Source organism: Sphaerodactylus townsendi, linkage group LG03 (genome assembly GCF_021028975.2).
Source record: "Sphaerodactylus townsendi isolate TG3544 linkage group LG03, MPM_Stown_v2.3, whole genome shotgun sequence".
In the NCBI taxonomy this organism is placed as follows: domain Eukaryota; kingdom Metazoa; phylum Chordata; class Lepidosauria; order Squamata; family Sphaerodactylidae; genus Sphaerodactylus; species Sphaerodactylus townsendi.
This window is the reverse complement of record NC_059427.1, coordinates 161,560,281-161,575,830: the sequence shown is the minus strand read 5'-3', so window position 1 is coordinate 161,575,830 and position 15,550 is coordinate 161,560,281. Positions and strand designations below refer to the sequence as shown.

At 47.2% G+C, this 15,550-nt stretch overlaps 1 protein-coding gene across 1 annotated transcript in view; it reads left to right on the top strand.

Moving 5' to 3' along the window:
* RASAL3 (RAS protein activator like 3) overlaps positions 1-15,550 on the top strand; it is a 75,761-nt gene that overhangs the window by 21,239 nt on the left and 38,972 nt on the right. The window lies entirely within an intron of this gene.

The following is a 15,550-nucleotide window of genomic DNA, read 5'->3' as shown; positions in this document are numbered from 1 at the left end:
AGGATTTTTCATGATCAGAGTATATATCAACCCACAAGTCACATAGTGGCATGTGAATGATGCTGCCAGTCAGCCACATGCAGAAGCAGCTAAGAGTCACACACCTGATATTGGTACACCTTCCTAACATCATCCTGACCTCCTGAATCAAAATATAGCAATAGAAGGATAAAGGAAACCCAGCGCCCTCTACTGAAGGAAGTCCTGTGATACTCTCAGCAGGAGCTCCCAAACCTACCTGCTCCAGATTCTTTTTCTGGGTTTCTGCATTGACCACTCTGACCCGATTGCCTGGATGCCTCCCCTATGCACTTAACAAAGATGACCCTGTTAGAAAACCTAGGACAGTGGTGGTGAACCTATGGCACGGGTGCCAGAGGTGGCACTCAGAGCCCTCTCTGTGGGCACGCGTGCACAGAGTTCGTCATGTGATAATAGTGTAATTATTTCAGGGAGATTATTAGCATTAAACCTAAGACCTAGTTTTGGGGAAGCAATGTAGGTAACCCTGTTAAGCGCTGTTAAACCCCACTGATTTTCATGGGAAGAACAAAAGCGTGTAAGCTCGGTTGCTGGCAGTGGGGTTTGCTTCTGAGTAAACCCTCCTAGGGTCATGATTCACCCGTTCGAAGCATTGCACAGTTGCTTCAAAGCAAAGCCACCGACTGCCACCAAGCTTACTCCTGAGTGACGTGTGCCTCGGAGCCAACCGTTTTTCCTAAACTAAAACCTCAGTATTCAGGTTAAATTGCCATGTTGGCACTTTGTGATAAATAAGTGGGTTTTGGGTTGCAGTTTGGGCACTCGGTCTCGAAAAGGTTCACCATCACTGACCTAGGACATCTGCCATTTGGAGATTTTGGTTCTGGGGTGCAGAGGGGTGGGGAATGGACAGCCGCATGTTCCCAGAAGGCATTCCTGTTGTCTCCTTAGAAACTTGGTGGGGAAAGCCACTCATTTGGGAAAGAGGAGGAAGGGGTTCAAGAGGGGCCACTTCAATTTGGCTCCTTCATGGGAATTGTGACAGTGTTTTGGGCTAACTCAGCCAACTCCTGAGCCCATGTTTTCCCAACCCTTTCACTATGTAATTCATAAGATAGGGCTCTGGTAGAATGCGAATCCAGCTCTATTCCGCAAAGCAACTTGTCACTCAGCACTTGGCATGGAATCTGAGGAGCTCCTTCCATTTCACTGGACCCTTTGGATGGCAATGGGTCTGGATTGGTTGCATTTTCTTTGCTCAAAGGATCTCTTGGGGCCTGTGTAGACTGTAGGATCTCAGTTTGACATCTTTTACTCAGAATTAAATTCAGTATTCCCAGTCTCTTTATGATTCCCAGTTGCTCTTGTTCGGGAAGAGCTAGGAAAGAGTCCTTCAGATTGTTTTCCAGGATCTGATTTTGCATTTCTACATCATGCTTCATTAAACTTCCCATTCTCTGTTGCTCCTGTTTGGCATCACCTTAATCAACTTTCTTTGCAGAGTCAACAGAGTAAGGTTTGGCACTTGGGAGTTGGCTTCTTTGATGGGGGTGTTTAGCTCTCGAAACTAGGGCGGATTCCGCATGGGCCAAAAAGAGCGGTGTGAAAATGGTGTGAAAAGGTGTAAAAGCAGAGGTGGGATCCAGCAGGTTCTCACAGGTTCCCGAGAGTAGGTTACTAATTATTTGTGTGTGCCGAGAGGGGGTTACTAATTGGTGATTTTGCCATGTGATTTTTGCCTTAGTTACGCCCCTCCTCTCAGCAGTAGCGCGCAGAACTTGAAGCAGTCTAGCAGGAGGTGCACTGGCGTGCGTAGCAGCCTGCGCCTGCGTGCATTCGTTTCCCGCCCAAGGACCGGCACAGCGGCTGCGTCCTTGCCACAGCCCCACCCAGGAATGCCCTGCCCCCGGAATGCCCGGCCACACCCCCGTCATGCCCTGCCACGCCCCATTGGCACTACGCCACAGTTTGAATCCCACCACCATGGGAACCTGTTACTAAAATTTTTGGATCCCACCACTGTAAAGGGTTTACACCATTTTCACACCGCTGTTTTTGGCCCATGCGGAATCTGCCTAGGAGAAGTATAGCATCATTTTTAAACACACAAGTTGGAAATATGCTCTTTGTTACTAATTGGGCTCACGAACGCAGGAGCGTTAAGGGAATGCGGTCTGACTGAAAACCTAAGATGACTCTTGTTGGGGCATTTCCTAAATTCACCATTTCCACTGTTTGAAGATCTACTTGTTTCGCTTCTCTCTTTAATAGAATTTGCAAATGCCTTTTAGCAAGCTGCATGGTGTTCCAGGGTGGGGTTGTTCCTCTATAATTGTATACTGTCAGGCAGACTTTATCAGAGACAAGCACCAAATGAGAGGAGTTTCCTATTTGGTGGAATAAGAAGGTAGGCTCCTTAAAGGGTGCTTTATCAAGGGCTCCTTTGCAAGCTGGCAGCCTTTTCTCTTCCTGCTCCTTGATGATGGAATCCATTTTGAAGTTAAATATCCTTAGCTCCTTGTAAATATGCTCTACTGTTGCAGCAGCAAGTTGCAATATATTGGAGCAGGCTGGCCGGCCTAGCAACTCGGTAGCCTTTGGAGCAATTTCTTTATCTTTTATATTGTTTTTGGATTCTTCTGTATTATTTATGTTCTTGCAAGGTTGATTGGCCACCTTATATGCTCCCTTTCATTATCAACGTCAATTAGAGCAGAGGAGCAGTTCACAGTAGGAACTTGGATGTTATAAAAGTTAGCTATTTTGAGTTGTTTGGCTACTGGGGGAATATTTTCCTCAGTGTCTCTCTGGCGCTTCCTTTGCCCCATATTCAGACACTTAAATACTTCTTAACAGCTGAGGTAAATGTAACCTCAGCTTGTGGGTTCTGTGGGGCAGAATTTGGAATGAGTTTGCAACAACAATTTTTAAAAACAAAATGGTTTACTTTCTTAACATATAACATCAAACATTAACATTTAACATCACATTTCAAGGTCCTGTTCAGGTTGCATTTTCAAGTCCTTATATTTACAGTCTACTGATACTGCCAAGTCCAATTCTTCTTTGCAAGTGGGTTGGCTCCTGAAGACTCCAAGGGCTTGATGAACAGGATTCAACATGATGAAGGTTTCCAGGAGAACTCTCACCCATTACAAACATAAAAAGAAGCCCTGAAACAATAAACTCCAACATTTACAACATAGCAAAAATAAACAACTACCTTCCCAGTAGTTCCCAACAACATTGCAGTTACCTTAACAAGGTGTTAAGGGCTTATAGCAATCAAGGTCCGAGTCTGGTAGCCTTGTCTCCTCCAACTACATGAGGTCTGCAGCAGCCTCTTGCTGCTTTGAGTCTCCACCCCTTTCTGGGTCAACCCATTCTGAGCATGGGGGTTACATAAATATTTGAGGAGTTGTTTTATTTAAAAGGCTTTAAAATATGTTTTTAAAGGAAGTTTGAAAAGGTTTTTTTTAAAAAAAAAAACTTATGGGAACCAGCAGGGTGGCCGGGGGAGGGTGGGGCTCGGATGGGCAGCTTGGACGGGCGCCGGAGTGGAAGACTGGCTCCTGGGTGCCTGGGTCGCCCACCACCAAGCCCCGCCCCTCAGCCTCCCTACAGGCCAGCTACTGGTCTTCGGCCTCTTCCTCCTGCAGAGCCATGCCAAGGAGTGCCCGGCAGGCCTGCAGAAAGCTTGGGTCTGTGGGGGTGGGATTTTGTGCCCCCATGTGATCAGATAGGTGGCACCTGGGGACATAGGTTACCCTGGGCCTGACACTTCCTCCCCCAGCAGGCTCCGCCCCCTCTGCCCACTGAGCCTTACTATTCCTCTCCCTTCGCCCACTGAGCCTCACTGCTCCCACTGCCTTCCACTTCTTGCCCCAGGCATAGCAGGGGGCGCCTGGAGAACAAATGTCTCCAAGCGCCATTTTTCCCCGTACGCCTCTGACCTTTTCATCTGGCTTCTGCTTGTTCCTCTCCCAAGACTGATGCTGAGATAATTAACAAGGACATGGTTCCAATTTGGGACCCTACAAGCAGGAATAAATCCACCCACAGGCTGTTTTCCTCACCTGGGCTAACCCTGGAGAGCCACTGGCCCTTTCCCCACTTACCGTTTGCTGCACGCTACTCTCCCCAAATAGCGCGGGGTCCAGCGGCGCTCCCAACGAGTCGGGGCGTGACAAGCGCCATTGCCCTTCGACTCTCTCACAAGCTCTCCGTCAGCCCCTCAGCGGCGCATCATCATTTTCTGGCACTGAAGAAGCGGCACCTTCTGACTGCTCCCAGCTGCCAGAAGCTGTGGGGCAGTGGGAACTTCCGACCCCGCGGCAGAAATCACTCGCGCTGAGAGTAGCATGCCGCAAACGGTAAGTGGGGAGGCCCACTATTTACCCTGCCCTGCTGGTGACTCTCGATTACTACATCCCCTGGGGTCAGCTGGTGATGCTACAGGACCATTTCAGGTCAAGAAAAAGGCACCAGGTGAGGAGGCTTCAGTCCCTTGATGCTGTGCTTAATGTAAGGAATTCCATAGACGCAGAAATAAAAGGCTTTGGTAATGAAAGTCCATTTATTAAGACATCTTAGAAAGCTCAAGTACACGCAGTGGCAGGAATGACACTTCCCGCCAGAAGCACAGGTTATAATACCATTCACCCCATCCCCCCTTCCTGATTCCCATGGGAGCGGAGACTTCATCTCTGCGCGGGAGATAAAGTCTCCGCCCGATGCATCTATTGCTCGCCCGGGCTGTGGGAGATGCACTCAAGGTTACTTCCACCATCAACACTCATTGAATCGCTTTACCTTGCCTCCCCTAAAGAAGACCCTTTGAGTTTTATCACGGAAAGGCGGTGCGGAAAGGCAGAAATAAGATTAAGGGGCTTCTAAATGTTTTCGGAATAAAACCCTGCATACTGATTGATACCCAGAGGAATATCCCTGCCAAGAAGCCTTAAATATTCTGGCGGTTGCGATTAAAGCGAGAGTCCAGGATGGCGTCAATTTAAGTAAGTGCTTGTGGCCATCAATAATGAAGCTCGGAGGGCCTCTCCGGCGGGTCGTCTCAGGCATGCCAGGCAGGAGCCTCCTTGAGCAAGCTGGAATGGAAGACAGGATGGATGTTGCAGAGAGTTGAGCCGTCGCGGGCAGTGACATCATTAATCACTTTAGTAATTTGAAAGGTCACGATACTCTTGCCAAGTTTGGAAATTTATGCCGTCTCACAGAGATTTTTTTGTAGATAAATACACCCAGGAGCCCACCGCGGAGAATCTGGCCGGTGTTTATCCGCTTTGCAGTTTTGAAGTCCTTTGCTTGCTGTATAAAGAAGCGGTCTGGACCGACTTCATCCTGGCCGGGATGAAATCCATTGTTAACGGAATTCTGGGGGGGGTCCAAGCTGCGGGTAGTTGTGGTACTTGTGGCCCGGGAAGGAAGCGACCAGACACAATTTCAAGGGGTTTTCTTTGTACTACTATGAACCTGTGTAGAGTACTCACTTAAGCGAATAAACTCGCACCAATTGTGTCTTGGTGGTAGTTGGTGTAACAAAAAGTAAATACTGCTCTAGGGTTCTGTTAGTTCTCTCACGTCGCCGTCACTTTGAGCGTGGTAGAGGCGTGACGGGGCGACTCCCAACAATCCAAAAGCTTTCCAGAACTTTGGGTGGTGGGGGCAGCGGTCGAGCGTTCCACCTTGAAGGCGGAATGGAAGCGGTAAACATGTTGAATAAACAGCGTGCAGCGGAGCAGAGGATGGAGCACATGGAATAAAGTGGGCTTGCTTAGAATAAATTTCACCACCACCCATAAAACCGTGTTGCCATGACTTTTCGGGCAAATCTGTAATGAAATCGATGACTTCCCAAAGGGGCGGGAAACTACGGGAGAGGTTTCAACAGTCCATGGGAGAAAACTTTCGGGATGGTTTTGGCTTCTGCACAAACCCGAGGCAGCCTTTAATGTAAGCCTCAATGTCTTTGCGCGGCGCCACAGAACTGCGGCGGAGCTAGGTGCAGAGTTTTCAAAAGCAAAATATCCAGCCCGAGGCAGACGCCATTGGCAAGCTTCAGAACTTTAGCGAACGCGACAATTCCCCCTCCGCCAAACTCCATTCTCAAGCGCAATTGGGAGTCCCCTTCAGCGGCTGGGGCTCATGCAGCCCTCACTCCAATTCCACTTGGGAAAGGAGAGCGAGACTGGGAGCAGGGTGGAGGGGCGTTGAAGATGGTGACAGCTAACTAATGGGAAAGAGCGGTGCGTGGAATGTCATGAGCAGCTCCACCCTCGGGTAGTAGCGAGGCGTCAGCCAGTTTGTTGGTTTCCCAGGAAAAAAATGGACTGTAAATGAAGCGAGAAAAGAAATGCATTGGCGAAGTTGTTTTGCGGACATCTTGAGGGGTGGAAAGCTGCCCAGGTTTTATGATCGACCAAACTTGAAAGGTGTTTAGCCCCCTCAGCAGTGGCGTAAGTGGAGAAGTGCTGCTTTGATGGCGCGAGTCGCCAATGCTAGTCAGTTGGGTTAGGCAGAGAATTTTTTTTGAACAAATAAGCACGAACCAGTCTACCATCTTTATTTTTTCTGCAACAGGGCTGCCCGGTGGCATCCCGGCGTCCGTAGATACAGCGGAGATCTGGGTGGGGTGCTTTAGGATTGATTGGTAGCAGATTTTAATAGTTGAAAGGTTGTTTGACAGCATTCCTCAGACCAGAGAAGGGGGCCCGGGCTTGGCGGACAGTGAATCTTTACCCTTAATTAAGTAAAGAGGTCTGTGAAAGGAGGGAGAGTTAGTTCAGCAAATTGAAATTTATAAAATCACGATAGAAATTAGCAAAACCAAGAAGAAGCGACTGGGATTCTTTGCGGTTGGTGGGGCAGGCCATTGAACTGCATCAATTTTAGCGGGATCCATTTTTTAAGCCCTGGTGAGATCCGGTAACTTAAATAGTCAATGAGGTCTGATGAAAACAGCATTTGGAAGTTTAGCAAAGAGAGTTGATTTAATAAACAAAGCGTTTCAATACCTCGGACCAACGGCCATGCTCTTCTATAGTTTATAGAGTAAATTAAAGCGTCATCTAAATATACAACAACTCCTTGTACAGTAAATCATGGAGAACCGTTGATAAGGACCATGAAAGCTCCGGGGGACCCACTTAACCCGAATGGCATTATTAAATATTCAAACTGTCCAAACTTTGTATTAAAGCGCTGATCAGGTGTTCATATCCTTCAGCAATTCTGACTCTGCGGTAAGCTTCTCTCCAAGTCCTGAATTTAGTAAAATCGTCCTTTGCGAGTGCATCTGAAGGTCCTTGATCAAAGGCAAGGATATTGGACAGGGGCGCGTTGGAGACCTCGATAATCTGTACCCAAAGCCGTAAAGACCATCTTTCTTTTGACAAACAAAAGCGGGGGGCTTGGCGTGTGTGTGTTTGGTAGCCCGCCCGATATGAAACCGCGAGCAAGGTTCTTGTCTAAGAAAGCCGCGAAGTTCGCTTCCTCATTGGGACTCATCGTGGAATTCACCCTTGGGCGATTCTTAACCCCTGGTTGTATGACAATTTTACAGTCAGTGTCTCTGTGGGGTGGCAATTGATGCATTCCTGCTCTAGAAAAACTCTGGCTAAGATCCTGATATGCAGGTGGGATATTAGAATGCGGGGCAATCACTGAGGAAATAGCAGGGAGTGTCAGGGAGGCGTTTCTTCCCAATTCATGTGTGTTCACGCGGGGAGGGTCAGTGAATTCCTAGGATCGCTTTCTTTCCAAATGAATTTGGTTCATGTAACAACAACCAAGGCATGCTTTGAAGCATGGAGTGTTTGGCCACTGTCTAAGAGAAGCAATTTTCTCCCAATGGTGGTAGCGGAGGAGCGGCTGTGTTTTTTGTGGGCGGTCAGCCCGTTTCGAGGGCTGCGATCCCATTTGGGTGAATGGTATGAGCTTAAGCGGGAATTCAGGGTCAGACCACAAGAAGCTCCTCTCTGCCACCTGGAGACGCATTAAGCAGTGGGAGCGGCGGAATCCCACAAGGGGTGGCGAGGCTATAATGCGGCGAGTGTGTTTAGTTGGCCAATGCTTGACAGTAATGGGGCTGCCTTCACTCACGATCAGTGAACCCATGTCCATGGGGCTGAAGAAGACAGACAGCTGCTTCCCCTCCTCTGGGTAAGCCGGTCACCGCTTTAGGCGAGCCAGTGGGGGGAAGCGACCCCTGACCTGCGTGGTGGTTTGGCAGGCGAGTCTGTGAATGGGCGGTTGGTTTTGATTCTTAGGACAGTTGGCGGCTAGATGACCTGGCCCTCCGCGAGTAAAGGCCCTTAAATTAAAGCGTTCAGAGGTGATTTTGATGAAGCGGCTGGGCTGACTTGTGGAGCACGTGAGTAGTTTGCCGAGGCGATGGAGTGATTGTACCTTGGCGAAGCGGTTTAAGCGAGGCGCCACCCAGACCCTAACTGGATCAATCTGCAATGCGAGGAACCGGTTAAAAACACACAGTTTCAGTAGCTTGCTATCCACAACATCCGAGAAGTATTATCTCATGCGTTCAGGCCACTCAGGAGGAAGTGAGCAGCCGCGCCTGAAATTCGGACCGATTCTGCAAGCGGGCGGTTGCCTTGCTGGATGGTTTTGATGGTGCGGATAGCTTCATTCGGCCTGGATCTTGTAGCGCTCTCTCAAAGCTTGGAGGAATCACGGGCACTGTGCGAGAGTCCTCATCCTGCAATCAAAAGCAGTCCACGAACCAGTGATCGGCTGCGCCCATCTAGGGTTGCGAGCCTGATGTCCGTATTTTAGCGTTCAGACCGGTAGAGATCATCATAGTCTTCCAAGTGGGCATTGAGTTACCCAAGATGAAGTAGAAGTTTGGAAGCGGTCCCCATCAAAGCGGGCTGTAGTATGGCGGGGCGAAATAGCCCGTTCGGCGGCTCTTGGCATACGGAGGTGATTTGCGCTGGCTGAGCAGGTTGAGCGAAGCTGTTGTACAGAGGGCTGGAATCGAGCTGGCGGTGCAGCTGGCATTTGAATTGTGGACAGATGCATTAAGCCCCAGCACCGGCATGATCAGTAACAACATAGGTTCCAACTTGCGGCCCTCTGGTCTGCTGCCTCATGGATTCCCTCTCCAAAGCAGCCAGCTCCCTCTCCTTGCGAAGACCAATGCATCTTAGTGCGCATGCAAAGCTTAACATAAGCCCTAATTTAAGCGGATCCCGTTTGGGAGGGCTTCCAATTCTTGCGTCGCGCCCAGAACCTGAACGCTTTCGCGTTACCCGTTATGGAAATCAGTCTGGACTGTTCCCAGGACTTTATCATGGACTGACAGATTCTGGAGCATATTGCCGTTAGATGGCAGCGTCTTTAGCACGGTCCAACTTTCGAGCTGGACTTCTTTCGCGTTGCTGTTCCGGTCCTCTGCAGGGTTTGGCGCTCTTGCTGCAACTGTGCCGTTCCTCCTCCCGCGCTGGCGTTCGCGGTTCCATGCAGCTTGGGCATCTTCGAAATTAAACCCTATTTCCTCATCCCAGTCTTCTCGATGGGAGAAGCGGTCAACTGGGAATACCTTTCTTCAACTCTTACGTCATCAGAGCGAGCCGGAGACACGTAGCCGCCCGTAGCCACGGTGGCTCGAGGCACCTCAGGTGCGGTCGCGGACGGGATGGGGAGTCGATTGGGAGCGATGCGGATACCTCCCAATTCCAGGTTGAGTCGATTGTCGCTTTAGCAGACCCCAGTGCTGTGCCGGTGGTGGTTCATAGGAGCATCGCCAAAATCTGAGTCCAGGAATGTTCAATGGATTCCTGGGTTGCCCACATGAAGAAGGTGGTCAAGCCCGTCTCCTCCATGACGGGTTTATAAGAGGTTTGTAATCACGACGGGTAGAGATCCGTTCCGGGCGATCCATGGACGGCCCCAGCGATCATAAAATTTACATGTTCGATGCGTCCGTCCCACCAGCGAATTAAAGGAAGACTTCGTGCTGATCGAGGGGCGAGAAGAACCACCAGCGAGGCCAGTTCTCCTGCCGGTTCTCTAGATCAGAAGGTGAACTCTTTGCTACGCTTCCGCAGTAACATTCAACCTCTCCGCCGCCAAGACAAAGTTACTGCACAAGGAGGAATATATATAGATGAATTAGGATTCCTGCCACAATGTAAGAATTCCATAGGCAGAAATAAAAGGCTTTGGTAATGAAAGTCCATTTTAAGACATCTTAGAAAGCTCAAGTACTGCGCGGTAGCAGAATGACACTTCCCGTAAACTACAGGTTATAATACCATTCACCCCATCCCCTTCCTGATTCCCATGGGGCGGAGACTTCATCTCCATAAGATAAAGGTGCGTGGCCCATCGCCGGGCTGGCTGAATTGCTCAAAGGTTACTTCACCATCAACACCATTGAATCCTTTACACTAACAATCTCGGTCTGAGTCAGCCTTTTACATGTTAAAACTCTACATAGTGTTGCGAGATCCACACCTGGTGCGTGTGTATCCCTTGAAAAGTAGCAGAGTGGCACAGAGGCTAAACACAGGGAAGCTTACCTGCAATTTAAACCGTGGTTGAGCTTGCTAGAGAACTTCAGACACAAAAGAAGTCCAGAGTCATTTTGTAGTTTCTTATCTAATAAAAAAGAGTATTTATTAGTGAAGACTCCATTCTGGATAGAAAGGAGGGTGGAGAGATAGGTTCACTATCATAGTCAGGGAGTACAGGGAACCTGCGGCTCTCCAGATGTTCAGGAACTACAATCCCCACCAGCCCCTACCAGCATGGCCAATTGGCCCATGCTGGTAAGAGCTGATAAGTGCTGGACCCTGAACATCTGGAAGCATGATTCCTGATCTATCTAATCTAGCTGGATGGAGGTGTGGATCGCGTGGGAGACCGCATCCTCTCCCCTAGGCATGGTTGAAGGTAAAAGGTAATGGAAGTGTCTGAGAGAGAGGAAGCAAAGGGAGGAAGTCCTAAGAGTATCCCAGTCTACCATCAGGGGTAGGGAACCTGCGGCTCTCCAGATGTTCAGGAACTACAATCCCCATCAGCCTCTGTCAGCATGGCCAATTGGCCATGCTGGTAGAAAGCTTGATGGGAATTAACACCATTCCTGAACATCTGGAAACCTGATCTATCAAAGGGATAGACACAGGCATGATAAGAGTAGGTGACAAATTCTAAGTCCCTATCTAGCCACTAGCTTCGCTAGTAAAAACCCCTCTGCAGGATGAGGGCAGGAGACAGCATTACAGTCCCTTTCTTCCAACACCCCCCCCTCTACGATGTTTCTTGACTCCAGGTAGTCAGGCTTATCTTGCTTCTAAGCTTCTCAAAAGCTGTAGTTTTAAGCTAGGGGAAAAAGGCTTAGTGAAGGGATCTGCAAGCATCTACCGGCTGTGGTGTGGCTGATTAGATCAGTTGAATAGCGCCATCCTTTTGCAGATGTCTCATTGTATGTGGTACTTTGGATCAATGTGCTTGGTTGATTCGTTCCTTCCGTCTTCTTGTTTTGGATAGTTTGATGCAGCTTTGGTTGTCTTCATACACTGGGTATAGGAAGTGATGGTTCCTTACCTAAGTCTTTTAGTAGATTGACATATCCATTTGTAGTTAAATTGACAAGCACTGAGCAGCTGATACATATTCTGCTTCTGTGGTAGATGCTGCTGTTACTTCTTGTTTGGTACTTGACCAGCTAATAGGACCCATTTCAAAGAAATAATGAGGAGAATCTGACCATTGGTAGGCAGCTCACTGTCAGTTGAAGTCTCTCAGCCCAGTCTGCATCAACATAAGCTATTGAGTGTAGCATCTTTGGTAGCTGGTAGTTTTCAGTTTAAGTTCTGTACTTCCTTTCAAATATCTAGACACTCTTTGTGAGTTGCATTCCAGTCTTTCACTGTTGGTGTAAAGCAATCTTTCTTCTTAAGTAATCCGACTGCTGTGTACTTATATCTGGTTCGGGTTTGAGTACTGATGCTCAGAAGTTTGTTTACAGCTTCTTTATACTTGGTGTTGTCAGAGAGAGTTGTTTGGTGAAGTTATCTTCCTTTGCTATGTAACTTTCGTTTGCATAGGAATGGGAGCTAGATCACGCTACTTGTAAGCAGATTCAGTAGAAGTTGATTAGGTCTGTTGATCTTTTTGTTGTTTGATTCAGAAGAAGCTCCGTCTTTCTCTCTTTCAATTTGGATTCCCTAGGTAGTTAGCAACTTTTCCTAGTTGTATGATTTCAAAGTTGTTGGTTCAGATATTGTAGTAATCCTTTGTAGTCATCTTGGTCATCATAGGCTAAAAGTAGTTCTTTATTAAAAGCAAAGAAATATAAGTCCATTTTCCATTTCTGTTTCTTGACGCATAAAGGCATGGGTCAGCCTATACTTTGTTTGAGAGATCTGCTTGAAGTAACCGCGTTGCTCAAAATGTGGATTTGATCTTTATCTGTTGAATTTTCATCTCACCTGCTTGCCTGGCTGCGTGCTGCAGGCAAAGTTCTTATGGTGAGTAAAGATTTGACCGGTTGAATCCAAAAGTTTCATCAGAAGAGTCTTTCCATTGGTTTTGGTTCATTTTACAGCTGATCTTGCAAGGTGGGATTGCTTCAATGGAGGCATTTCCTTTTTCGGGTGTTCTAATTAGATCTCACCTCCCAATTCTTGGGATTGCATCCCCCCCTCTGTTGCTGCACTTGTCAGCATTGGGTCAACATCCTGGTCAGGAGTATTTTATCCTCTGGATCATCCTAAGCTGTCATCTTTCTGCCAATCATCACAGGGCAGGGTCCTGGTCATGGTGTGCCCCGAAGGCATGAACTGGTAATCACTTGCACAATCAAAATTCCAGTCTCTGATTCAAAATCCATCTTTCCACAATTTCTCAGAATTACAGTGCACTCATTTTCAAAATCCCATTCATCATCAAATGTCACACATCTCTCTGGATTCAAAATCATCGGTGTGCACAGTCGCTTCCAATTCCATCAACAGTGTAAAATCCATTTTGTTCATTCATGTCACACAGATTCTCTGGTATTATAATCCTTCAAAACACAGTCCATCATTCTTTTGTTATTAAGGCATTGTTTCTTAAAATCCTTATTCCGAAACACTTTTTTCAGCTACATGTAAGCTTTGCTGAATAAATGATCTCTCTCTCTGTTATCTGGTTTACATGACTTAGCAAAATTCACCTCATGGACTTTAAAATCCAAGAGTCATAATAAAAATCATTGTTCTCAGATTCATCAAAGGAAACAGTCCATTGTTTCCCTGTACAGTGTTGCACTTTTAGCATATACTCCTTCAATAATATTATAAGCAGTTCATGCATAATTTGTGATCTTTCTCTGAAGTAGCGTGGCATCTTCCTTTTTTGGGGAAATGTGATGGCATAGCCTGCGTTTTCCTAGATCAGAGATGCTATCAGAGATGTATCCATATTTTGGTACATATAGCACATTTTCTAGAATAAATTTTCTGATTGAATTATCAGGTAGCTTGCACTCAATAAGCACAGTGCCCTGCTGTCTGGCGATGAGACTGGAGCCATTAGCCATAAAAATACGTTGCTGAGAAGTCACATGAAGTTTTGTGAAATAGTTTAAATCATTAAAAATACTTTGGGTAGCTCCGCTATCAAGAATAATTTCGCGGATACCCTCTCTTTTGGTGGCTTTAAGAAATAGTTACGACCTGTCCTGTCAGCAAACTTTTTCTCATTTGGTGGAGAATATTTTCGTTGGGTGTTATTTGGACATTCGTCCACTAGATGTCCTTCTTGGTGACACCGGAAACACTTGGTATGTACTTTGGCTCTGAGAGGCCCTCTGGTTGAAGAGCAATTCACAGATGATTGTCCTTTGACATTTGTTCCCAAATTTCGCATTCCAAAGGACTGATCTCTGGTTACAGACATGTGACCACGTCCTTCTGGCTGCGTTGCCCTGGCAACCTCATGGAAATTCGTTTGCCTTGGGTGTCTGTTAATTACCCTTTGTTTGGCATGATTTGTCAAGAAGGCAAAGTTTTCCCTTGCTGGCTGGCTTTCCTGAAGTTCTAATGTGCGACTTAAGCTGATCTCAGAGGATAATCTAGATGCAGCTTGATCAAATGTCATAGTCTTATCCGCGTTCCAACTGAGATATAATCGATTTAAATGAAGATGGCATTGTTAATAAGGCAGATGTTTTAGCACTTTCTGTTAGAGGTTCTCTTGCGTTTGCTAGCTTAGTAAAAAAATCTTCAACTTTTGTCAAATGGGTGAGGAAGTCCTCCCCTTCTCTATACCTTAGACTATAGAGACCTGCTCGCAAGGTGTGAACAGAAGCCCAAGGGCTCTCGCCAAATAAGTTTTGCAACTTTTCGAGCATCAATTTAGCGTTTTAAATGTGAATATGTGATAGCGGTATTACTCACGAACCACAAGGAGATCAGGTGCCTTGCCCTTGCGTCAGTCCGGATCCATTTCTGTAACACAGCTCGGCTTTCATTCGTGTTCCCTTCTGGGGGCGGATTCTGCTCAGAGACCTCCAAATAATTCTCTGCGTCCAGTGCCAATGTAATACGATCTCTCCATTCCAAATAATTATCCTGTGTCAAAATCAAAGAGAGGATACTTTCGCGTTATGGTACCATCGTGATCAAAGAAGGATTCAAAAGCCCTCGGCAAACTCCTCCTCAGAGTTCGAGGGAAAAACAAACAAAAGTTAACTCCTTAGTGTCAAGTTCCTCTCTCATTCAAAAGCTCAAAACTCCAAAACGTGCTTTCTCAAAGGTGCTCCTGTTTGCATGTGCACTCCTCAAAACTTAAAAGCAAAAACGGTTGGTGCCCAAAACAGCTGAGGCAAAATTAACCTCTTAAATGCTGGGCCCATAACCTGTTGGGAGATCCACACCTGGTGCGTGTGTATCCCTTGAAAAGTAGCAGAGTGGCACAGAGGCTAAACACAGGGAAGCTTACCTGGGTACAAACACGTGGTTGAGCTTGCTAGAGAACTTCAGACACAAAAGAAAGTCAGAGTCATTTGTAGTTTCTTATCTAATAAAAAGAGTATTTATTAGTGAACTCCATTCTGGATAGAAAGGTGGAGAGATAGGTTCACTATCTAGTCTAATCTAGCTGGATGGAGGCGGATGCGTAGGAGACACATCCTCTCCCTAGGCATGGTGAAGGTAAGAGTAATGGAGAGTGTCCGAGAAGAAGGCGGAAGCAAGGGAGGAAGTCCCTAAGAGTATCAGTCTACATCAAAGGGATAGACACAGCATGATAGAGTAAAGGTGACAAATTCCTAAGTCCCTATCTAGCCACTAGCTCGCTAGTAAAAACCCCCTCTGCAGGATGAGGCAGGAAACAGCGTACAGTCCCTTTCTTCCAACACATAGAAGATACAAGGACTTTGTGATATGTAGATCATGGTCAAACTGCACATCTGTCAGGCGGGAGTCTGGCATCACACAGAGAAGCACCAGGGAGGAAGAACAAGCTGTTGGCAAAACACTTTCTTTTTCCCCAGGCAACCAAGTAGAGGCACCCGGGGCCAGGCGGCTTTACCTCAGTCTCC